Raw genomic sequence first — 26938 nt, 5'->3', positions numbered from 1 at the left:
CTGTGGCTTGTTGCAAGAGAGTTTGAACATTGTAGAAGAGTGCAAATGGAAGCTGAGTAGCCAAGGTGTGAACTGTGGCAATTTTCAATTATCTATCTCTCATCTCTGAATATACCCTTCAATACATGTTCTATGATAAAATATTCAAGTATTTCTCCTTTAAAGAGAGCACGATGTTAAGATTTCTTGGTAGAGTGTGCTGGAGGGACATTGCAGAAGGAAGGGGTGAGAAGGTGTTGGCAGTGAGCATAAAAGTTCATGCAGTGGAGCCTGCCACAGCCGTGGGTCAGAATATGATCTCTCTATGACCTGGCAGCCTCTGCCTGGTGATAACTTTTCTGTAGTCCTCTCAGTGTGGAAACCAAAATCCTTACATCGTCTGCACACAGCACCTGTGAGGCAGAAGGTCACATAGCAAGCACCCTCTTTCTCTGCAAGCCCAAGTGCAACCTGTGTATGCAGCCGGAGTTCTGGGGTTGCCTATTGTTTACCCAGAATCTCCAGACCTGTTCTGGTTTAGCTGGACTACTGAACTTCTCTGTTATCTGATAGCTGAACCATACCTCTTCTCCAAAATCTGAACCCCTTCCATGTTTCTCCTCGAATGATGTCATTTCATTCAACGTTATTTCATTATAAGAAGCTGTAGGAACTTAACGCCTTAACGCTTGCTTATATCAATTAGCTTGTGGTAAAATTAGTTTCATTATTCGTTGTTTCACTTAAAGTTGTAGAACCTATCAGCAACATTAAGTGAAAACTTACCGTACTCTCCCTTAGTACTACCGTACCATATAGACTTCCTTATGTCTTACACTTACTCCTTTACTAGAGTTAATATTTTTATGTTAAAGTCTCTCTGTTTAACACTGTGATGTTTTTATCTTTTGCTTGGACCCAGACACTAAAATAATCTTTTTGATTCAATATTAAATTCTTTGGATGTAATAATGGTAAAGACAAACACACAAAATTATGATACTCATTACCTCTGAAGAAGAAAGTAAGATTAGAGTCAGAGGCTTAAGGTATAATCTTCTTTTTTGTAATATGTGAAATTTTGATTTGGAAAATATTTCACATAAATTATGCAATTAACAAAAAATTTAAGTGAAAAGTTGTTCCTTTTGAAATGTTAAAAATTTTATTAAACGTACATATATAGTTATTCTGAACCTAGTTATAAAGGGCTACAGTTTATTAATATATTCAGCAAAAGTTATTTACATTCATATATAAATTTTATTTCTGGGTATTATTTGTCATATCACTGGTCTGGTCTACCTGTAACTTTAACTTCTAAGTTAAGATAAGCCACAGCTAATCACCTGTTTGCAGCATTATGCCAGAGGAAGGGGCAGATCTGATTTGGATCTGCTAGTTGTTGCTTCTCAACATGTGTGCTTGTTAAACTTTTTTCAAGACTTGGGTAGCAAAAGTTTTAAAAATGTAATTTTTTCACTCCCTCAATAGAATGTTATATTGGAAAATACTGAATCCATGATTATTAATGTGGTTTCAACTGCATTTTAAAAATATTACCTTAATTTATTTTAAAGTTCACTTTTTATGTTTAATACTTGTCCTGGTTGAAAAATCATTATAAAATTTTTAATATTTCATCTCTTACATACATTCTTCATTACACAGACACACACACACACACACACACACACACACAGAGTAATGCATTGATGCATTGTTATCACACTAGGTTAAAAGTTTGGATGTCTGAAAATTCTAATTAAATGTCAACAAGATACTGTGTTTTCTTAAAATGTTTTAGAGAAGCCCACAAATTGGGTATGGTATTCACTTTAAGGAAAATGCACAGGTGAATAAATGTGTCCAAGAGAAAATTAGGAAAGAAAAAGGACAAGGAGGTCTAGGTATGGTGGAAATTATTAAATATTCTAGTTTTTTCCCCCCAAAAGTTATCAACTGATAATCTAATTAAAATGTAGAATTCATAGCAATCACTACATTGGGTCTGACTTTTGTATACCTTGGAATGGAAATAAGTTGAAATATTCCTATTAAAATGATGACTGATTAATATGAAACCTTAGATTTGACAACCTGCTCATGCAGTAAGATCTCAATTTGTTATGTTGTCTCTTTGTTCATGGGCCTGTAGTTGTTTAATCTAAGATGACAACATGGAATTAAAAACATACATGGGAAAAGAGATAAATCATTTTCTGAGGGGTTCATTATGATTTGCTTTGCTTTATCAGGGATTCAGCTTTGATAGATGCTGCAAAGACATTCTGGGTAGTTGAACTCTAAGGAAGGAAGAAATACTCCTCCTCCTCCTCCTCCTCCTCCCTCCTCCCTCCTCCTCCTCCTTCATCCTCCTTCTCCTCCTCCTTCTCTATCTCCTTCTCTTTCTCCTTTTCTTCCTCCTCCTCCTTCTCTTCCTTCCCTTGCTCCTCCTCCTCCATCTTCTTTCTTATTATTATAGTAGTCCTCTCTTATCCATAGGAGATACATTCCAAAACCCCCGGTGGATGCCTGAAACTATGGAGAGTACTGAACCCTATGTATACTATATTTTTCCTATACATACATACTTATGATGAAGTTTAATTTATAAATTAAGCACATTAAGAGATTAATGACAATAATAATAAAATAGAACAATTATAACAATATATTGTAATAAAATTGTGTGACTGTGATCTCTTAAAATATCTTATTGTACTGTACTCACCCTTCACAATTTTTTCCTTCTTCATAATTTCATGATACAAGATTTGTTCTTACTGTAGATGTTAGCAACTTCACATGTGATTTTTTTTCTTATTAAATTTATAACTTTCACTTAAAAGAAGCACTTTACAGCTTCTCTTTGGCATATTCAAATCAAATTGCCTGCATCACTACTCTTGAGCTTTGGGGCCATTATTAAATAACATAAGGGTTACTTGAACACAAGCACTGCAATACTGTAACAGGTGATCTGATAACGGAGAGAGCTACTAAGTGACTAACAGGTGGGAGCCTAAACAGTGTGGATATGCTGGAAAACTGATGATTCACATCCTGGGCAAGATAGAGCAAGACAGCATGAGATTTCATTACACTACTCAGAAAGATGCATAATTTAAACTTTTGAATTGTTTATTTCTGGAATTTTCTATTTTCTATTTTCGGACCCTGGTTGACTGCAGGTAACTGATACTGTGAGAGCGAAACCGCAGATACGGGCAGAATACTGTATTATTGTTATTATTACTTGTGCTTTTCCATACTGATTGCCAAATGTCTGTGTCATATCTGCGAATGGATGGGGATTGCTTGGTGTGAAAAAAAGTTAATAGTCTGTAGTATTCAATATGATGAACTCTAGAGGCCCACTGTGATTGAATCCAGGCTCAGTTCTTTGCTGGCTCTGCAAAGTTAGGCAAGTCCCTAAACCTTCATCTCCACTCTTAACAGAAGGGTAATAATTGTAACTCCCACAGTTTTATGAAGACTGAAACACTTGTAAGATAACTTACCGCATATAAATCAATATATGTTATCTATCATTTTTATTTTCATCTTTAAAATCCTTGCTAATTTTTGTCAGGCAATGTTGAAAATTTGATTTTAACTTAGTTTTTGTTATATTTTTGTAGTCTTGCCAAAGTAATTTTTATATTTTTTACTTAAGAGATTTATGAAAAATCACTTTCATATTAATTCATATTATCTTTTGATTACTATTTATGGTTAATCACGCTGATGACTGGATGGCTTTTTTGAAGGTTATCATTACTATAATCACCAAGATTTGTATAATCTCCTAGGAAATTAAGCTTATTGTGCTAAAATGTAAGCTGCTTGAGAGCAGAAACTTTGCACATGGCCTAGCATGCAGTACATGTCCAATAAATATTTGTTGAATCAGTAAATTAATATATTTGGTAAACAAAAATATAGTCCTCTGACTTATCACACATCCAAACTCTCTCTTTGTTAAAATCAAGAAGGCCGTAATTTCAAATGGTTGCTAGCATATGTATTCCATGCAATGTACCAAGAGTTTCTAAAATAGAAGTCTCAAAGTAAGATAGACTTTGCTTCCAGAGAAGAGTTTTGTACCTGGGTCAGAAATGATTTTCTTTGGATGCATGAGACTGGATGATCACAAGACAGCAGCAGGCTTGAGATTGTCTTGGCATGACTGGAGGTGACTGGAGAGATGCAAGCAGAATCTAAGAAATCTATCAAACGGAGAGGGGAAGGAAACTCCATTACCAGTGGCAGCAGGCCATAAAAGGGTGTTGGACCAACTTCTGGGCCTCTACAAATTTCTGTGAAGTTTGTCAGATTATTTTCCCACAAGTATTATAGTTGCTTGAATGGAGCACAAAGTCAAAACCATTCCATTGCACTCTGACACCTTTGCTTTTCTTTACTTTTTTCCCCCGTTTTGATGTTAATGGAATTTTATCCAGTGCTTTACTTCTAGAGCAGATGACAAAATCCAGACTTAAAATACTGCCACAGATTAATGTAAAAGAGTTCTGGGTTAACTATCCTGTCAAAAAGCATAATCGAAATGTTAATTCTATAGAAGTATTTGGACCGATGAGTCACAAGGAAAATAGGCTGAGTTGTGAGATATGTTAAAATAAGAAAATGTTTATTTTCACTGAAAGGAAACTGGAATGAAAAGGAAAGGTCATGTAAAGTAGTTTTAAGAAGCAAATATTTATAGAATTAGTTTTTGTACTGCAAATTGTGAGAAATAATTACAAAATCAGATTGTGTCCATACCTGTCTACCCAGTTGTGCATTCGGGAAGGTAATGCCTGCCCAACCCCAGTGGCATTTGAGAATGTGTTGGGGGTGTTTGTTACTTCTATGGGGGAGGGGGCACTACTGAGATTGAGGAGGAGTGTGTGTGTGCGTGTATGTGTGTGTGTGTGTGTGTGAGAGAGAGAGAGAGAGAGAGAGAGAGATTTTTATCAACTATCCTTTGCTAATATTCTTTTTGAGAAACATGGTATTATGGGAAAGTAGCATTATGTATAGCTTTGAAAATGATATTAGATAAAATCACAAGGAAGCTATCAAACAAGCCTTAACTGAGAGTCGTTCTACAAAGTAGCTGGCATGCACTCTTCAGTAATAGCAATTTAATAAAAGATAAGGAAAAGTAAGGACTAAAGCAGATTGAGGGGGAATAAAGAGACACATCAATTACATGAAATATATGATCGTAGGCTGGATTCTGGACTATTAGGGGGGAAAAGGCAGCATTGGGATAATTGGCAAAAATTGAATTTAGACTATATATAAGATATAATCTATCTAACAACCAAGTTCCCGAAATCTGATCATAGTTTAATGATTGTGTAGGAAAATGCCCTTGTTCTTAGAAAATACATGCTGAAGTATTTAAAAGTGAAGAGTCATGATGAATGCAACTCGTTCTCAACACACAAAATGTAAGAAGAATTGATCTCTGATAAATGTGTACCCATGTCCATGCTGATGTCCATAACCCATAACTTTATCTATCTATATAAAGTAAAACACATTTGATAAAATAGTAACATTTGTAATTGCAGGCGAAATGTACATGGTAATTCACTGTACTCCACTTACAAATTTTTTGTTTAATTTTTTAATAAAAAGTTTTCTTAAGAAGGGAGATTCGGGGATAACTCTATTTAAAAGCTACAGGCATACGTAAGGAGTAAATCTGCTTCTGAAACAGGACAATTGCAATGTCATAGATGACATATGATGGTTTTAATTAAATAGCCTTTGAAATGTAGTATTAACTAGAACAATGACATTTCTGAACCCAGGGAAGTGATTTATCTCCAATGTTTAAAAATTTTTATTTAAAGATAAGTCTATGTGACCCTAACACACATCATTAAAATTCAGTTTTAAAATAACTATGATTGTCTCTCACCTTAAGCAAAATAACAACAGCTCGATTGAGTTTTTTAGTTTTGAAATGCTGTTTGGAATCATGTAGCCTATTAAACCAATTCGGATTGTTGAGTTAGGTTGAAATGAACTAGGAATCAACCTAGTACTATTTGCTTAGTATAGCACAACCAGATATTCTGGACACGTTTGGATTCATGATTAGGGTATTACTACTTTGTGGTTAAATATGAGAAAAAAAAAAAGGTCCTGAAAAGAATTTATTTTCCATCATAATGTCTGTCTCTGTCTCTGTCTCTCTTTCTCCGTCTCTCTGTCTCTGTTTCTATCTCTTTCTGCCTCTGTCTCTTTGTCTATCTCTGTCTCTGTCTCCCTCTGTCTCTCTTTCTCTGTCTCTGCCTCTGTCTGTCTCTGTCTCTCTGTCTCTCTCTTTGTCTCTCTGTTTCTCTCTGTCTCTTTCTCTGTTTCTCTCTTTCTCTCTTCTTCTGCATTAGTATCCATGTGAGCATGTGCTCTTTCTTTTTCTATACTGGAAAAGTATATTCAAAGTGTCACTGTCACTTCATGCTTTTTGTTGCTTGAGGGAGCACATACACCACTTGTGACCCTTGGCTGTGTCTCTGAGATGTTTTAGACTTTGCAGTTAAGGGTAATTGGCAGTAGAATACACTTTGTTCTGTACAGTGTTAAAAATGGGCCCCTTTGTTTGCCCAACCTTTATGAACTTCCGTTTACTTCAATGGCAAGTGAAACATTTGTGTAAGAAAGAAATATTGTCTTCAATGGGAAATGCATTCCATGTGTGTTATATTTCACATTATGACAGAGTTTTCTTGAGCCTATACTATTTTTGTTCATGACTTTTTACAGGGGTCAGTATTTTCAGGCAATCATTATTTGCATTTGAGGGACTAGATGATAAATATTACATATTTTAAGATATTTAACTATTTCAACTCAAGTTCCCAATAAAAACTCCCACATTATTATATGAAAAGAACTTGAACAATTTCCTTTTAAATAAAACAATCTATTTTCATGAGACACAGGAACAAGAGTTTTAAGGATGGAAGATGAAGGGACATGTAAATGTTCATATCCTGTCACTTCCATGAATTTTGTCAGTTAATGTTGCCTTTGTCTTTCCACTTTAATCTAGCCTTACTCAGTAAGTGATGTTACAAGGTCCAAGATTCCAGAAGGACAGGACTAGTGGTGTCTCCAAGTGGTCTGAAAATCTACAGTTTAGAGATTTTCTGAACCATAAGGCAGAATCTTGGAGACTCATATTTGCAGTGAAAATAGAAGTTTCATAGTTACATATGTCCCAAGGGAGGGCAGAGCTGTAGGAGTTGGGATGGCATTGATTAGTTGTCAATAGATAGAACCACAGAATTTGCAAAGGAAGAAGAAAAGAGATAAATGAGCAGACCCACTCTGATACCCAATGAAATTTATGGATTCCACTCTAAGAAATATGTATGTGCATACACGCCAGTTGGAAGAATTTGCAGATCTCTGAGGACTGTCTATGGACCCCACGTGGAACCTTAGCAGGTAACAGTGCAGTAGGTTTACAGAGACCTCCGGCCTTTACATCCGCCTCCCCTCCTTTCTTTCTTATGAGGCATCAGTGTCTTCAAGTCATTTTAAGAAGTCAACCTCTAGCCCTCTGGGACTTTATTAAGTACAGTAATTCTATTGCCCTACACATAAACCCTGTGACACATTCCGTGACAGTAATCCATTCCTTACAGAGCTTAGGGGCCACAGAATGTTTTCATTACACAGCTCTGGTTTTCTTCTTGTCTAGGGCTTTAAGTACCGATGTTCAGCCACTTAATGAAGACCTCATTGGGAGCCTTAGCCAGGTTTGTGACAAGGGGGTAGAGTGTCCTGGGCTTATTGTCAGGCTGTATCTAAGGATGCTTGCATTTAATATCTACCCACCCCTTTTTCAGTTCCCTCAATTCCACTAAAAGCTTCTGAACCTATTTTCTTAATTGTTTCAATATAAGTCTAGAAAGTGGAACACTGCCCAGAGGGAGCCCAGCCTTTGTGCATATTCAACCATAATGTAAGGTGACTAGTGTTATAGATTCTGTGTGTGTCTCAAAGAGCATTTCCCATTTATTTCTCTATGCTTTAACAATTCTTGACCTCATGGATTTGCTGTTCAAAGTGTAGTGCAGGATCAGTGGCAGCAGAGGTATCCTTTGGTAGGTTGTTACGAATGCGAAATCCCAGGTTGTGCACTGGACCTGCTGAATCAGAATGTGCCCCATAACAAAACCCACAGATGATTCTAATGCATTTCAAAGTTCGAGAAGCTCTGGTTAGAGTGGATTTAGTTGATGCTTCTGAATTACTTAGTTTATAAGGTTGGAATCGAATGCATTTTTTCTACCACACAAATAACCAAATGGCTCAGTATAAAATTTATTTGATTAATGGATTTAAATTTTTTTTTCCAAATTCATTTGGAAAATTGTTTTGAATTTTGTCTGTCAAATGGTTAAAAAATAAGTCAAAAAATTCTATATACACTAGCCGAAATTTTTAAGAAATGAGGTCTGTTATAATCCAGCCTAATAAGAAAAGTACTCAGCACATAGTATTGTGACAGGTACCTGCGCTGTACTTGGTGCTTCATATATTTTTTTCTAAACAAAAACTGCGTGATGTGACTATCACTCATCGTATTTCCCACATGAAAACAAGAGGCCCAATGAAGTTATGAGCTCACTCATAGCATAACACTCATTGAGTCCATACTCTGGGCTGTCTCACTGTGAATCTCCTCCTCTAAGTTTTTGTTGTGGGGGAAGGGGGTTGTCCTGTGCTTTGTGGGATATTTAGCAGCACCCCTGCCCTCTACCCACTAGATGCCAGTAGCAAGCCACCCACCTCTCACTATACCTCATCTCCCCTCCCCTATCTCCTATACCGCCCCGCATTCTCTTCCCTTTCCCACCCTCACCTCCCACCATTATGAAAACTAAAAATGTCACCAGACAATGCAAAATGTCCCCTGAGGACAAAATCACCTCTGGATGGAATTACTGGCATAGAAATATGTGTAGTTTTATTTATTTATTATTTCTTTATTGTGTAATTCTTCCTAATGAGACTGCCCCCTTCTGGTTAATTAAAGTATCCAGGTAACCACGGTTTTAAGCTTTCACAATCGATGCTAGTTTGTTTTTTCTGCTTTCTTATAGTTCCATACTTTTATGAAAAAGAGCATTCAACTTCTGCTTAATTATCCTAACCATTGAGATCACAAGTTTATATCTTAATACTCTTCAGTGGTTGTATCATAGGCACTGCCTGTAGAAAGGTAAAGAGATGCTCTTATGATGGGAACAGTTTTAGTTTAGTGGATGAACATGCAGGCTCTCGAGCCCATATTCCTCTCTACCACTTGTAGCTGTGTGATCTTGAGTTAGTTTGGGAAGCTCTGGTTAGAGAGCTGCTTCCACTCTGTTTTCTCTGTGCAATAGAGTCCTACCCAATTGGGTTATTGTGAGAATTAAATGAGACGTCCCATTGACACAGAATAGTTTCTAACACAGAGATATCAATAATTGTTTTTATTATATTCCTTTGAATATTACCTATACTTCAAGATCTTTTTAGGGACAGAAAGAAGTCCAGACTCTCTCTTATACATACATATTCCAAGTGTTTTTAAATTTTATTTGGATCAAAGTTTTAGCTTATATTTTATTTATTTAAATCGTGTAACATATTCCATTTCCGCCACAGAATTTCCCATGAAGAAGTTGGGACTGTTACTGAAACAGGTGAGACGATTATTAAAATTTGCTACTCTTGATTCAATTCAAAGAATGTTCAAAAATGAAAAAACTGATCAGTGTGAGAAAGGGTTATCTTTGGTGCTTTGGGATGAGGGTAGATTGAAGGAACCTTGCAAGGCGTCTTCACATTTCAAAGTTTTAATCTAAGAGTTGGTTACATGGAAGAGTTCAGTTTGTTAAAATCCATCCAACTGTTCACTTATTATTCAGGCACCTTTATATACAGCATTATATATAGATAAAAGTCAAACATACACACTAGTAAAAGTTCAAACATACACACTAAGCATTTATAGAAAAATAAAAACCTTGTTCTATACCTAACAATATTGTTTTTGAGAAAAGTAGAGACTCTCAGAGATAATATATTTTTAGTATTTTGTTGCCTTATGGCTCCTACATTATTCAAATGGTTTTCTAGGGAAGCCTGATTTCATAAACCCTGTCTGTACTTGTGTTATAAATATGGGATAGGGAATGAAAAGAAGTTATTATATGGTTGTTTACATTCATGTAACCAAACACGAACCTGAATTTTTTTTAACCCAGACATAATATTGAGAAGTGCTACTTGGATGACTTCAACTGTATTTTTAGCTGCTCATACTATATTGTTAATGTGAAAAATATAAAGCTAAATTATAGGTCCCCCTATTTTCATTATGGGACAATTTTATATCTGTCAAAAATGTTGTATTTTATACTTCCCATATTCGCAAGGCTACATTTCTACTAAAGTTTATCAGCTTTTCTTTGTTGTTTTTTTTTTTAATCAATTGCTGGAAAGTTGATATAATAATGATTTTGTTGCAAAGTTGTCAAAAATAAATACACCACACAAAGCAAAGACAAGGAGACTTAAATCCCAGAAAAAAAAAGATGAAATGTAGGTTATAACCATGCATGGTGACTAGAGGAGCTGTGGAATCATCATATTATGGCCAAACCTCTTTTAAGTAAAAAATTTTCATGCCATTTCCCCCAAAAAAACTGCTGCAAAGGAAGCAATGTGACTGATGGGGTCCCATGCCTTTTTATTCCTTCTGCCCTATCTCCTATGGAAGTACCAATAAGCAGAGAACCTATAGGAGGACCCAAGGGCACAGAGTAGGTGGAAGAGGGGAATAGAAAAGGAGCAGTTACACCCTTGGTTAAACCCTCAATAAGACAAGTAGCCCATAAAATGGTTTAAAATAGTTTGCTTGTAAAAACTAACTAGAATACTAAAACATTTTTAGTTACTTTTTAACATGCTTGCATTTAAAAACAGAAAATTTTATGACTTATTTATTGCAGCCTGTCTTTATGTATAAGCAACATATATTAATTTCCCCCATGAGAAGAAATCATTATAAATTTCAAGGCAGATTCACACTGAGGCTCAGATCAGGTGAGATGTCATCACATTCCTTTTCTCCTAAGCATAAGCCATGTTTGTTTCCACAAAGGGCATGGCAGCTTGATATGGGGATTCTTATTGGTCTAGTTAAATCATAATGCCTGTAACTAATTCTCTTTTTAAAATTTCTCTGCTTTTTTCTCATTCTGTGTGCGGCCTCTTCAAGCCCTTTTCACAAAAGAAGGCAGAGTGGTTGGTTAATAAGAAACTACATGCATTGCCTCGGGTTCAAAGGCTAAGAACTGGCTTCATCCCTGGAGTGGAAGGTGGAATTCTGGTGACAGCGCTGGGCATGTCCTTTGTTTCCTCTGTTCACTCAGAGTCTTTGAAAGGTTCTCATTAAATGCTATTAACAAGCATAAATACGAAGCATGACTACGAAATTCCAGGGAGAGTCAAACAGCAGAATGAACAGTGAGGAGAATGTGAGACAAGCAAAGAACAAAAGTCAGACACCTTAGCAAAATGAAATGGCCAATGGCAGACAAGTCTTGAGGATAACGAGATTGTTTCTGAGTTTGACATAAAAGCTGTAAAAGGATCAGGACCACCAGCTACAGTATCTACATCGTAAAAATTCCCACACATGTTCGTATTTTAGAAACAAGTGATAATTCCATAGAACTAAAGGTAACAAGTCCAAGAAAAGGCACCAAAACACACAAAGGAATAAAAACAGTCACAGAATGTTGGGAAAGGGGACATCTTTAATTACTAATCTCAGTGACAGATTTCTCTAAACTAGAAATTATGCCAGGTATGCCATTTGGGAAATAATATCAAATGGCGTTCTCAAGAATATTCTCTTCTAGATCCCTTGGGTCTGTTAGTTCTTCTACCTCAATCCAGAGCTTCTTAATCCCTGAAATTGGTGTTGACTTTGTCTCTATCAAATGTCAGCTTACTGTACATTTGCCATTTATTCTCTAAAAATAAGGGTCAACATAAATCAAGCAAAGCAGACGTGAGGCCAACTTTCCACCCAAAGTCAAGCTGATTGTTCAGTGACCTGCTCACAGCTTAGATAACTTACAGCTCTATAGTCAGTCAGCCCCTGGAGCTATCCCTGTGAAGCTGAATAACCTCTGTCTCAGTCTGCCAAAAGGTTTCTCAGCTCAGTGCTACCCTTGAATGGCACTCTGTCATTATGCTATATTTAGGCCATGAAAGTTGTAATTAGCTTTGTTCTGCTGCAAACGGATCCAGCCTCACATGCAGTATAAAAGGTAATAAAATAGGTAGGCAGATATAAAAACCTGCATGAGCATCCTATGTAGGAAAATTCCATGATTCCCAAACAGATGAAACCAAGGAAAGGAATTCTCATGGCTTCAAAAGCAGTAGAAGCCACCTAAGAAGCCACATCTAGGTAAGGGCAGCTTACAACAGAATATTTAGTCAAATGCCTCCATCTCAACCTCACATCAGCCCCTGCTTCTGCCCACAGAGAAGCTTGTTCTATAATTTGATGATATTTGGTGGAAGCTGCTTTTTCTAATATGGCATCTTTCATCTCTTTAAGGGGCCAAGTTTGTTCTAAAAGTGGACTTTTAGAATTCCATCATTTAATATTCTGCATGATCCTTTCTAGATATTGTCTTGGATCTGAGCCATCTGTTTTTATCACACAGCAGGAATGAATGTTCCTTATTAGAAAAGAGCTGTTAGGAAGGTACCAAAAGATGAAGTTCACAGTATAAAAATTGCTGTTATGAGTTAATGTATCCCTTTTTATTTGCCACCTTGGCTATGAGCAACTTGAAAATGAGACCTTGTATTGTCTTTTTCACAGGTTTTAGTTCAACATGGGTCAGCTGTAGATTATTAATAAATTCTCATTGAGTCATCAAGGGGATGCACTTAGAAAAGAAAATGCTTTCTCAAGACCCAGGTAAAACATTTTTCAAGTCATCTTTATTCAGCTATTGGTATTAGTTTTGCTTTTTGGTATCATCCAAGACTTTGGGAGCCCTTTATATTTGTCAGTTGGTTCAGTGAATAAAAATCTAAATAAAAGAAACAGGTGGATAAATGAAAGATTTTTTTAAAAAGTACAATTATGAATTTTATATCTGGAAATATAAAGAGAGAGAAGATGAAAACAAAGGAGGTGCAGAGGAAAGCAATGAACATATATTGATGAGTTGGGATATAATACCTAAGAGTAAACTTGAGGGCAGAAAGTTCTTCAGGAATAAGCTATGGTGTGAGTATTATTTCTTGCATTTTGCAGATTGTGGGAGATGAAGTTGCTGGGGGAAGGGCCCCCTCATTCATCTTAAAGGAAGGTCTTAAGAGTAAAAAAAGCAAATGGTACCATGCAGACAAGAAGGGACCTAAACACCAGGTAGACATAGAAATTTTCTCTGTGTCTATTTGGGTTTGTACATAGTGAGATGAGCAAGACATAAGGGAACATCTAAGACAAAAAGTTCAAACAATACTTTATATCCATGTAGCTTTTAGCAATTTACTTAAATATTTTTGCATTAATGTTCATATTCAATTAGCATAACTTTTTGAGGTGGGAATGCTCGAGCTCATTTTTCAGATGAGAAAACCAAGTCTAAAAGCCAAGAAACCTGATCGACCAAATTCTCAACTAGTTAAAAGCAGAGGCAAGAATCAAATCTAGATCTCTTTCCAGTTTAATGCTCTTTTAAGTCTTTCACTACCTGCCCTGAAAAGAGTTTACACCAGATATCAAGGATTTTACCATTTCCAATTGGGCTCTTAAGGAAAGTACTTATAATCCACAGCCAGAGTGTAAAAAATCTTAGTGCTAGCAGTGTCAGCTTCCATTTCTTGATCAGCTTCAGGAGACAAAAATACCCAATTCCCTCCTTTTGGCTACTAATTAAAAGAGTGGAGTTTGGGGCTGACAAAGTAATTATAAAGTCAAGGACCTTGAAAAGTTGAGGATAAAATAAAGACATTTGATGATGTCTACTAATTTCTCTGATGACAATTTTTCCATCGTCCCTAAGGGAGGACCAATATTCTAGTGCAAATTTCTTCATTCTAATTGAGTTGGGTTCATATTGACAGAATAAATATGTGTTTCTCAGAGGAAGGAGTGAGGCTTGGATTGTATATTTTTTTCTTCTGAGCATTGCATTTTCTCAGTTTAGACAATGAATATGGTTCAGTTTATAAGAAGAGGAGAGGAAAAAATAGGGTATATGAAAGGTTTAGTTATATTTATTTTATGCAGCTTAGTCTTGAATTTTAAGTTCATGTTTTTTTTAATCAATGTGTGCTTTTAAAAGAGACGATGTGAAATTTTCTTTATGCCATAGCATTGTAACAAAAAGTCCAGTTATTAATATTTATACTATTCATAACAAGTGGCATTTTTTCATTCACAGAGGGCTTCATTTGTTACTCCAAAGTTGACTTTTTCATATTTCAGAACCAAGCACTTGAAGGATTTGACATTTTACAGTTGATGACAGAAAATGGAAAAAACACAAGTATTTTTCTCCCCGCTTCTGCTTTCATAATTTTATCCTGGCTTGACATATTTTTTTTTCTTCCCTCGAAATTTCCAAAACTTCTTATACTGTTGTGATAAGACCAAAGTCAGTGAGTTTAAGACTGGAAAGAATTCTCCTTAGGAAAATTGTTGAAAATGTGATTGGGAAGAAAATGTGTGGGAGGAGGGAGAACACTTGTGATACCGTTTTTTGACAGGCTGTCAGCTCAGCTCCCTAAAGATTTTAAGAGTTTCTCTCTCTCGCGCTCTCGCTCGCTCTCTCTCTCTCCTTCTTCTTCCCTCCCCTTCTCTGCCTCTTCCCCTCTCCCTCTCATCCTCTCTCTCTGTCCTTTCTCTCTGTATATGTGTATGTGTGTGTGTGTGTGTATATATATAATATATGAACACTTTCAGCCAAAATCAAAAGAAAATCAATTTTAAAAATGTGAGAGGTATTTGGAAAGTCTTATTATCAGGCCTAAAAGAAATAAAATGAACTTTAAGATTAAATCTTATAATCGTTATGACATTAGCTTTCATTCTCTCTCTCTTTTTGACACTTAAATTCTCACAGGTGGTTCTAATTAGACGTAAATAGTGACAGTGGCCAGTTTGACTGAATCCAGATCCCAGCCAAGAGTAATGGAAAAAAGTCTCAGTTCACTTTCTTAAAAAATGGAATCTATATTTGAGACAGTTCAAGGAAATGACGCCTACGACAAGATGTAAAAACCATGGCTTGAGCCCCTTTGTGTTTTCTTCTTTTAAGGAGTCAAAACAGTATAAAACACCTAATGTGTTTCTGGCTGCCCACATTAAATTTCAGGTTTCTTAAAGAAAGTCATATTCTTCTAAGACAAACTCTGTCCACTTTGCCATCCAGTAAAAAAAACACAAGCCACGTATATTCTATATATTGTCAGTCATTTTAATCCTCTTGTTTGGCATAATAGAATGGCTTTGTCCTGTCAAGTTATTTCCTAAATAATTTACTGTTTTCATTAAAACTGAATCACATATAGTTTAGTTGAGCCATAAAGAAAAGGGAAAAAAATCATTTTGGGAATAGTTTCACAAAATCTATCGGTTACTGAAATTTGGATCACATAGCTTACATGTTCCATGATAATAAAATTTCTCCCTAGTCATGTTCTCTTTCTTGTTAATTTGCACTAGTGGTCTATGAAGCAAACACTCTCATCCTTGACCAAGAAATGTCTTCTAAAATCCACGCAGGTATCTTACAGACATCCTGAATAATTTTTATATCTTATTAAGCAGGAGCTTTGCTTATAGTTGTGCCACTACACTAGGAGTGAAGTTTGAAATTCAGACCACAAACCATTCACTACTGCTTATCCTCTTCCTGGCAAGGGGCTGCATCTGCCTTCAAGAAGCTGCAGATTTTCTAATGTGTAGAGGTTGAGCTTGTAGCATCCCATTCAAGTCATTCTTGCAGATCCAACCAAAAACAAAAAGAGAGAGAGAGAGAGAGAGGGAGAGAAAAGGATTACTTACTTATATAATTATTTACTATTTTTACCTACTTTCCAAATATTTAAATACATTATTGTTAGTCAGTAAATAAAAGAATAAGTGAATCTGAACACTTCATTTTTTTTCCTTGAAGTATGATAAGACATGATGTTACCAGCCACTGACATCTCACTTTGTGATTTCTTAAGCAAGGGCACCCAAGCTCTCTGAAACATAGGTGTTCTTGGCTGACTGATTTGATGCACGTTGATAGATAGATTAATAATTGTATGTGGGGGGAGAAAAGCCCAGAGAAGCCCCATGCACCATTCTTAATATAGTGGTAAATACGTCCTCGACTAACCAATTTTCAGAACAGTTGGTGATTATGTTTCACTTTCTGTACACCCGTCCTTAAAATAGAGTAAAATAGTAAAACTATAATCAAATAGCTTTTAAAACTCTACGTTAATGAAACATGTCTTCATTTAAAACATTTTATTATCATTACTATTATTTTATCTCATACACAACTATGCTTGAATTCATAGTACTTACAATTCCTGGATATTATCTTAGAGGAGATGATTTCTCCTGAGTCAGCAAGAGTAAAAGTGTGAAAGAAAGCAAATCGAAATAGAGTCAGCAGCTTATAAACAGCATGCATTTGTAAATTTTACCATTTAGCAGCTCAGATTTATCTCAACTGAATACCACTTGAAGTTTTTTCCAGCTCTCGCTATTTGCAGACATAAAATATTTTTTCATATCAGTGCAAAAATGATTGCTCTTTATTGGTGGTTACATTCCTAATGAGGCTGATCTATTGAGAAAGGCCTGGAATGTCAGTCGGTCCCACCCTTTTAACTAATAGTGACAAAATAGATATTCCTGTTCTATTGCTTTCCAGAATGCCTTTGATCTTATCAGGGGATCCACTGATAATGGCGGGTGTCCTGGAGAGAAATATCAGTCTCAAAAGGTAGAACATATTATCAATTTTGCTCCTATCAACACCAATCTAAGGAATTCCAAGAAGCCTGGAGGAGTTATAAAAGATTCAGTAGTATTATCTCTCCCAAGGCTGTTCCAGTTCAGAGGAGGTGATAAATATGGAAGAACTAATTGTCTTGGGATATTATCAAGATTTCAAGACTAGTTTTTCAGGTGAGGTTCAAGATTGTATACTTTTAGAAAGAAATCATGAACAAACTTGTTTCTTAACTCCAATCAACCTCATGAGGCTGTGATGGACCGACGGTGCACCCCAGAAGAAATTTCAGACCCTGATCCAATTTTCTTCACCCCATGGATTTCACTGAAACCAGCCCTTAACTCATAAGAAAGATTCAAGCAGCTAGTTTTTGAATAAGCAATTTTGGTTAGCAGTCTAAGGGAGCTACAGTCACCTTGGTCATATTTTTTTCTTTCCACTTCCTCAACTCCTCTCTGTTTATCTTTACCCTTTTTCTCTGATTGTTACTTTCTGTTTTAATTAATTAATTAATTGATTAATCAATCAATCAATCTCTAGTCAATGGCAGCAGCTAGAAAAATTTCTAGGCCATGTGACAGCTTTCATCTCCTTCATCACCCCACAGAGGGCTTTAGTCGGATCCTCCCTGCTCTTCTCCTAGCTAACAAGACAGCTATTGCTCTAACCAACAGTCTAACAAGGTAGACCATCTGTTTTCAAATACCCAGCTTCCCCTAGCTGCAATTGATATTCATCATTTTTTTTTTTTTAATCTGTGGAGTTACCTATTAGAGTCTACATTTGTGGACCTTAGAGTGTCATTGCAACTTTTAATCACATCAGTTCAGCTTTCTCTTTTCTGGAGCTGGAAAATGCCCACCAGGGCCTCTATTTTCTTATTGACATTTCCATTGTGTCAAACAAGGAGATGGGGAGGAGAACTCAACCTGGCACTACAATCCTAGACCTACTTCCAGTTTTACTTAAATAGTTGTACTGATTGTTTTTGTTTGTTTGTTTGTTTGTTTGTTTTTACCCATTGGTAAATTAACCATGGATTCTCTCCATCAATTTTGTCACAAGCTCACCTAAAAAAACTATGAACTTCACCTTTTTTTCTTTCAAAACATAAAAAGGACTATTCACAATAAGTTAGTACTGGTAATGCAAAAGCATAATTAACAAGGGGGGACACCCATGCACAATAATAATTAAATAATCTTCCCCATAGCTTTCTGGGAGAGGATGAAGTGAAAAAATTTAGATGTAACTAGCTTCGGACTCTTCGTAAGTCCCACCTCTGCTCTGCACCTCAGTTTTCCCATTCGTAATCATGGTGATTAGTAGTAGTTTTCTCAAAGATCAATTCCAGTTCTAAAGTGATATATAATTCTAGATTTTAAATATGTACATTTCACTTGAATTTCTCACAGAAGATATGATACGAATATTGCAACATAAAAAATACTGTGGCTCCTGATGGCAGCAACCTTTTTAAACTACTATGTAAATAAACTACTGTGTAAACATTTTGACTGGTAAGGTCATCTTAATAGTGATGAATAAAATCCATACAATTGGAAGGGAGCGGTTTGGAGAAGTCAGTGTTCTCTCTGTGCTAGGAGTCCTATTGGCTGAAAGGAGATGAATGGATAGTCCTGGTGTCAAAAATCAATACACTTAGTAGGTCTAACTAGTCAGGTAATAGTGCAAGGGAAACAAGTTTATCTGTTATCTGTTTGTTATATTTGTGTGGCATACTCAGTGTGAGGTGTGATTATTTCTTAGGAATGAGTTAGCTGGTTACTAAACTACCTTCCAGACTGCATGCCTCATGCTGGGGGCCCTGCCCCTGTCAATGTAGGAGATGATTCAGGGTGTAAGGATCCAGGAGCCAGTACAGTGTCCTAATTTCATAGTGGAAAATTCTCCACTACCACATAGGGAGGGTTTGGGAGAGCAGGAGCATTCGCTGAGGGTGAGTAGTTAGAAATACCTGGCACACACACCCTCCTGGTTGTTCCTCTCCTGGTAGGCAAGCTTCATCCTCCCTGTGACCTCTGCTTCTTGTCTGGCCACTGAGCCAAAGTCACAACCAGGATTTTAAACCTGCTAAAGAGAGAGGAAAGAGGCAAGTGCATCCTTCTCCTTCTATTCTTTTAATTTTTCTCTATTTACAAATATATTAAAAATATAGCTTAGCTTGTTAGCAGATAAGGAAATCTTAACATATAAAGACCCAGATGTCTGTTACTTCAACACCTAGTCTGACAGTTAACACAAAAACCTATTAAGAAGGGAGAAGGCAAAGGCCATCTCCCTCCGTTCGCAGATAAATTGGTTTTGTAACTCTTGAGAAAAGCGACGTTACATCAACTCTGAAAGTTGTAAAATAAGATTCGTGATTCTTCCTTTGATGTTTCATCAAAACAAAGTGCTAAAACTACCACGTGCAAGGATTCTGTGCTACCCCAAACAGTTACGATCTAGAAGGAAGGCTTGAGTCCAGCAGGCTTCTATCAGTGTATAAATTCCTTGAAGGCAGCTTTATATTTCTAACTCCTTGAATACTGTGTGACAAAGAGGAGATACTCCTTAAATTCTTGTTAAATAAATGAATGACTAAGCACTCATTGAAGGAATTTAATTCCCCAGTTGGTGCCAAGTGATCAGCAAACAATAATATGCACAGAATCTGATGTGAGAACCTTACAGCATGACAGAGTTAAACTCAATAATATGAATGGTCTGGAAATGATGCAAAAATTCTATGCAAAAAAAATAAACGGCATAAAACTCAGAAGCATCTTTTCTAGTAAACCATTTTTAATGTAAATATTATCTGCATATATATACCAAAAGGCTAGTGACAATATATCTTCATAAAAATAAAATTTGAAAGCCATTTTTCCCATGATTTCCCATTAGATTTCTTCCCAGAGTTAACTTGTATCGTACACATTATGTGAATTTGGAAGTCTGTATGTTCTTTCTGGACTGTTCTTTTCAATTAGGTGGATATCTGGAGAGCTGCTTGTAATCTGAATAATGCTTAGATTTGATATAAGCCATTTTAATAGAGAAAGACCCTTTGAAGGTAAGCAAAAGGGATAATAACTCTTGGCAATATTGTTGTTCAGGAAATTTCAATTCTTTCATAGGAAACTAAAAATACTTAAAGGATTAAAGTGAATACAATACACAGATGAAAATCCTCATTTGGGAGCTGGCTTTTCTCAAACAGTTCCTCTATGTTGACTGTTCTAACAATTGTCCCACTTAGCCTTAGGCTCTGTATTGCTATAGAGTATAGCATTGTTTAAAAGATGCTTTAGCCAGATAAATCAAGTGTTGAGAAAAAGCATTATGTGTGATATGCTTCCATGTAGTATTCACAAGTACTCTGTTGAATGCTAACTCCTGGCCAAGAAGTTTTCGAATACCGTAGTTCTTTGCTTCTATGTCAGGACCCTGGATTTCCCTGCCGTGGCCGTATGCAGAGACGATGATCCAAAGACGGAATGTAAATGCTGTTTGCTGCAAGGCAGTCTCCGCACTGCTGATTCTAAAATCTGTTTGGGCTCATCAACTTTGAAACAGTGCCTCATTTGTGATTTCTCAGAATTTCAGAATATTTTCTTTCTTTTGTGTAATATCAGCAGTTTGTATCCCATTAGAAGTATAAAACTCAGGAATTGCACTTGAAATAGAATCATGCATCCTCAAGGGATTTTTAAAATGATCTAAGTAAGACTGGTTTGTAGATGTTAATGTACATAAGAAATTCCTGAGAATTATGTTTAAATACAGATACTTGGCCTTCATGCCCAAACATGTTTCCATAATATATGTTGTTATTGATCTGAAGAGTCCAATTATATATATTTTATAATTATCTCCTATGCTCGGGATTATCTCTTTTCTCTTGAATTAGTTTATTTGTTCAGTTTTTATCTCTCTTGCATATCGATTTCTTCAATTGCTTATTCTGGTATATCAATTTATACTTGCAAATGATGGCTTGATTTATCAATATTAGTAAGTGCAATAGGTGTACATGACATGACACGAATAGTAAAAATCGCTCTTGGGGCGATTACAGACTCTCTGGCTCTGAAGAGAGGCAAGTGGAGTAGAAGGGAGACAGATGTAGCAAGGTGGGCTCTCCTTTAGGATGGAGGGAGAGTTTGCCTATGGAGTGTCAGGGCAAGAGTCTTTTTGTCCTTTGCCTTTGGAACTACTTCCCTTCTCTCTGCCCTGAGTACATCTCCAAAATAACTACTGGGAAGATCTCCCAGCAGTAATACTGTCTTGGCTTCTGCCTGAAGGCAATTGCTTTAGTCGTCAGCTACCATGGGGGTCAGACTGCCTTTGTGTCCACTAAGGTAGCCCACGGCTCCTAATCACAGTCTGCTTCTGAGGCTCCAACATCAGGTTAATGTGGAGTTCTAATGAGAACTTTTACTTGCTCGAAAAAACAGTTCCGTCTAAGCCTGTGGTTTGCTGCGGGTTCTTCATCATTTTTGGCATCACACCTGCTTTGTATCTTCTGGACATTTTTCCTTGTTTGAGCTAGCTGATGTAATCCTCTAAGTTTTCCACTGCTGCTTTAATTTATTCTTTTTATTTTTCTTTTCCTGTGGGGTTTTGAGAGGGAGGAGAGATAAATACATGTGTTCAATAGCCACCTTAAATGTGAAACTGTCAACCGACCTTGATATACAGTTGTTCCTTTACTCAAAATAATTTCTGACACACTAGGAATTCCTTCTGTGGTCTGCAATTCAATAACACTACCAATTCTATAGTTTAAATCATGTACTAGCCCCTTTCTGACATAGTAGTCCACCAATAATAATGTTCCAATTATTATGTTTGACTTCAATTCCTAGGCTCTCAGGTCAAGTTAGGACTACTGTGGTCAAGCCAAGATACTTTCAAGTTACTCTCTTCTGTATATTGTCAATAGTGGAATTGGGGGTGGGTACTATAAGTTTGGAATTCATCTAGTTATCGAAATGGCTGATGCAGAGAAGTCACATGTTAAATAGTCATTGATAACATAACGACTTCATTGGAAGGATGAGATGGGAGGATTATGTTTTGACTTTGACAAAGATGTTCAAAAAGCTTCATTTTGAATCCTCTTCAGGCATATATTTAGTCTTACAGTGTCTGTTGGCTTCCTCCATTGAACAGAATAAAATTATCTGGTAATTTGTGTTAGAAAAGTCAACTTCCAAAGACAATCTTTTAAGCTCATGTGAAGCAGAATAAAGTAATAGAAATTTACTATAGAATATAATGTAGATTTTATGTTCTCATATTCTATGTTATACTATAATATATAGTAACATATAAATGGTAAATATAGATATATAGTAATGTAGAATAATATAATAATGTAGAATATAGTAATAGAAATATAATATAGAAATGCCAATTCAATATTAAACAATCTTGGTATTTTAGAATTATAATTGCTAACTAATTTTAATGTGTTTCTAGCCTCAATTTATATATATAATTTGTGTATATATATATATATATATATTTTATCTTATTCTGCATCATTAAATTGTAGAAAGGTAGTTGCCTCATAAGAGTAGCTCTACACAATAATTTCATGGCAATTATGATTCTATACCTCTATAAATTCTTCTACTGTCTCCTGTAACTTATAGGGTTATAGCATGAAACATGATGAGAACAAGAAGTACCACAAAAACAAGGTATGCACATGGTTAAATATATTGCACAGAGCCCGTTGCTTGACACTGACTGACATGTGGAGTTGCCATTCTCTGGCATGTGAATTATTCATTTTCTCTCTTTTTGTTGCACTTAGTTCTGTACTGGGAATTCCTTGTCCTTATGTTTCTTAGAACAACATTGATCTTTTTGTAATTTCTTTGATAGTAGCATGGGCTTCCTTTGCAACCTAATTGTTGTTTTGGTGAATGATGAAATAGAAATATGGGGTTTAGGTAATACCAACCTCATGCACAGTACCATGAATGTTTTTTTCATCGGGAATCATGCTTTGACCCCTGGGCATTCATGAATCCATGCACTGCCATGATGGGCCATATAAAATAGATGTCACCAAGCTGTGTGCTGGCTAACTTCCAAAACTGAAAAGGAAACTGTGATTAAAAGGAGCTGCCGTCAATGGAAGCTGGGGAGAAGTTTGATGTTGGCATGGCAGCTGTGCCTGGTAAAGCAAGATGAAGAGGATAATTGTACTTATTCTCATCACCTTTGTTTGACTTGTAAATTGTTTAGATGGCCCCTAAATTGGTTTTGAGCTTCAAATGGGAACTGTGGCTTTTAGAGGAATTTAACATGGGACTTTTCAAGATCTTGTATGTGATGACTCCCTCATATGATGAATTAGAGAATTATCCGTCTTCATTTTAACCAACTACTTTAGGAGGATAAAATAGATTTGTAACCTAGGTGGGAAGTGAGCTCTAAGTGATTGACATGGTCAAAACAACTGACGATTTTTCCACTTCCTATGTTAGTAATTCAAAAACAGCTGCTCTAAAGTCTGTCCTCTGGACTCTCTGCCACCAAAATCAAGAGGTAGTTTGAGGTGACTCATGAAATACTAAATAAGTCCTTATTGATAAAGACAGGGCTTTAGTTCCAGTGGTACATCGTGACCTCTGTCACCGTCATTATTCCAGCATCTGAGAATTAGTAGTGTGGGATATGACTAACTGAAGACTGTAAGGACTCCAGTCATCCAGGAAACTTGGAGGTGGTAAAAATAGTATCTAAATGGTGAGGAGGTGAAATCTGAAATATTTTCAACATAGCACACAACAAAGCCATACAAGAATAAATCTAAATATCATCTTGCTTGAGAACGTGCCAGTGTAATTGTCTGGATTGGATGTATGAGTATTTTAATAATGATTTATTAAATTTTTGGATATTTTAAATACTTTTGGAGGGTTAAGTGGCAAATATTTCATCATGATTTACTGGCAAGTAATTAGACATATTCATAAAACTAAAAAAGTATTATTTACTAACCACAAAGTATGTGTCCTTCCAGCAAGCCGATCAGTGGCAGAGGGAAGTATCTCATGTTTTTCAGCAACTGAATTTAATTTTTTAATGTGTGCTGTGCTGTGCTGGGGCATAACATATTCACAATTTATAGGATTCCTTTTCTAAAGTATGGTGTATCCCTCAAACTTCTCATTTTTCTCAATGCTGGCATATTCTTTTTGATGGCTTCTTTTTTTGCCATTTGTAATGAGACTAAGATGATTTAACAGCCAATTTAACTCAATATGAGACATTTGTAGTTTTTCAACCATTGACTCATTTAATAATAGGGATGGGAGGGATAGAGGCAAATAGAAACCAGACATGGATGATAGGTTATTTATTGATTTCTTTTTGTAGGTTATTTTTGATGTGTTTTTTTTTTCCTCTGCTGACAAAATAGAAACAAAGGCAGTGATTCACTTCCTGGGCTGTCAGCTGCCACCCTGTCACCTTTGGCAGTGTTCATACACATGCAGACATGTCTCTTCAGCTCCCAGGTGGTTATCCAACGGGAGGTCCTCAGATTAGTATCTCTCGGGCAATCTTTGAAAGGAAAAAAAAAGTCAAATTATGAGAGATATTGCACTTGGGGCATATTGGCTCCAAGAAAAAACAGTGTGAGTAAATCTGTATTCCCCTTCCCCCACCTCAGGCTCAAAGGTAAAAATTGTCTAGGTTTAAATGAAAATTAGTGTGTGCTTTCCTTTCCTTCCTGTTCTTAGACAATTAGATAAAACCCCTTGAAGGCCTGACAATCAACAGGACAGTCAGTTTGGAGATGCTACTTGTATTGTGATAGTGGTATTTGCAAGTCTGGCTAGATCTGCTCCAGAGACAGCAGGGCTGTGGGTGGCCGGTCTTCCTTCCTTTTTGAAATCTTATCATTGTCAGCCTGGCTGAGATAAAGTTTATTCCTAACTTCTTGAAGAAGTTAGGAATAGATTTGCAAGGGATTGTTTGTGGGGAGGGTTTATGTAGTCCTTCAGTTGTATTGGCTACTCAGAAGCCTGGCCCCTACAACCCGAGGGGCTATATTCATCTAGGAAAGAAAGAAATGACAGATAATTCTTTAACTTTTAAAATTTAAATTTAAAATAAAAATAAAAGTTATTTAAGCTTCAAGAGCTAAATGATATCAAAGGCTACACAAATTACTTCAAGATTTCTGAGTTTTTATTAAGATGACCTATGTGATTTTCCATTTACTACATAATGTTAAATGTATGGATGTGAAATATTTATATGGTCATAGATTTATGTAAAAGTTGTAGGACCAAGTACATTTTTGAAAAAATATGGAATATCACAATATTTTGAGAGTTAAAAAATCTTAAACCAAAGGCTGTTCATCTAAAAACTTCGTTGGATATAAGGCATTTGAGATGATTTTAGAACTGGGTACTTCAGCGGATAATAAAAGAATAATGATAAAGCCATTGGGAACCATTTCTGAAGAATAGTTAATATGATTTAAAGACTAGAAATTGGAGGACAGATCAGATTTGATATCATAAGATAATAATTCTCCAAAATGTTTGAAATAACAAATAAAAGAGTAAAATTATGGTTAGAGTTGGCTGGTAAGTGAAACGCTGTATTAGGGAAAATTATCTTTGCTAGCATTTGTGAAGCAAATCGGACTTACAAAAAAGTAAGTGAAATTGTTTAGGAATTAAATTCTTTGGGCAACCATATATTTTTTTAAAGAGATAGTGAATATTTTTAATATCATAAAAGGGAAAAAAAGAAGAAACACTCTTGAAAAATATTTTTTTAAAAATTATGTAAGATAGAAAGTATTTCTTTTTATTTTATAATGGACGAGAGATGTAGATTTCATATTGGGCAACCATATTTTACAACGTTCCCTTAGAAATGTGGTCAACCTCTTCTACATGAGAGACACAACGCCAGCTTCTCCTTACACCCTGCCCAAAATTCCCTTCAGAAGATATCCAGGGTTTCATCCTCAACTCCAAAAAGCAATATTAGAACAGAACGTATGGCAGCCCTGCAAAGTTTGTGACAAACATATATTGCAGTATTTTCCACGTGGTTTCCACATAAACCCTGATTCTATGTCTCAGTATTATTTTGATCTGAAAGAATTTAGAAAGAACTGGGTATGTATTTTATTTACATTAGTGGAGATGTGTGAGTGAATAAATGAATAAAGGACTTAAGGTTTTCTTGAAATGGCTACAATGTGCGAGGTACTCTGTAAGCTCCTTTTTTTATATAAATGTTTCATTTAATTCTCACTGTAATTGTCTGGCCTTCAGAGTGGCTTGCCCAAGTTCATATAACCAAATTAATGGCAAAACTGGAATTCAAATGTAGGTCTATTCAATCTTGTTCTACTCAATTACACCCGAATTGCCAAAAATCTCGTAAGATCCAAAAATTTTCTTTCTTTTTGTACTATATCCTTAATGTAAGCATCGATATGTCTGCAACCTTCTTGAGATGTTATTGGCCATTTGATTTTGAATGGTGGGATATGTTCAGTTTCGTTCTGGATAGAACAGGAAAAATGCATTAATACTGTATATTTGTGCCTATTGTAGGTGCTGTCATGTCAGTTAGAAAGGCTGGACTTAAGGCTAAAACAAGCCTTTCTTTTAAATCAAAAGCATACTGGCTACAACTTTTTCCCCCCACACGGAGCATGTGAACACGATTCTGCAAAAGTTTACAGTAAAATGAGGGATTTAGGTATCCTACTGCTGACAGGTATTGAAGGAACAAAAAATGTAAAATACATTTGAAATTTAGGCTTTAGGTAAGAAAAGGACAAAAGCTGAAGTTCTGCAGATGTACAGAGAAATTTG

Source organism: Pteropus medius, unplaced genomic scaffold (genome assembly GCF_902729225.1).
Source record: "Pteropus medius unplaced genomic scaffold, Ma_sr-lr_union100, whole genome shotgun sequence".
Lineage (NCBI taxonomy): Eukaryota > Metazoa > Chordata > Mammalia > Chiroptera > Pteropodidae > Pteropus > Pteropus medius.
Note: the sequence above shows the minus strand (reverse complement) of the source record.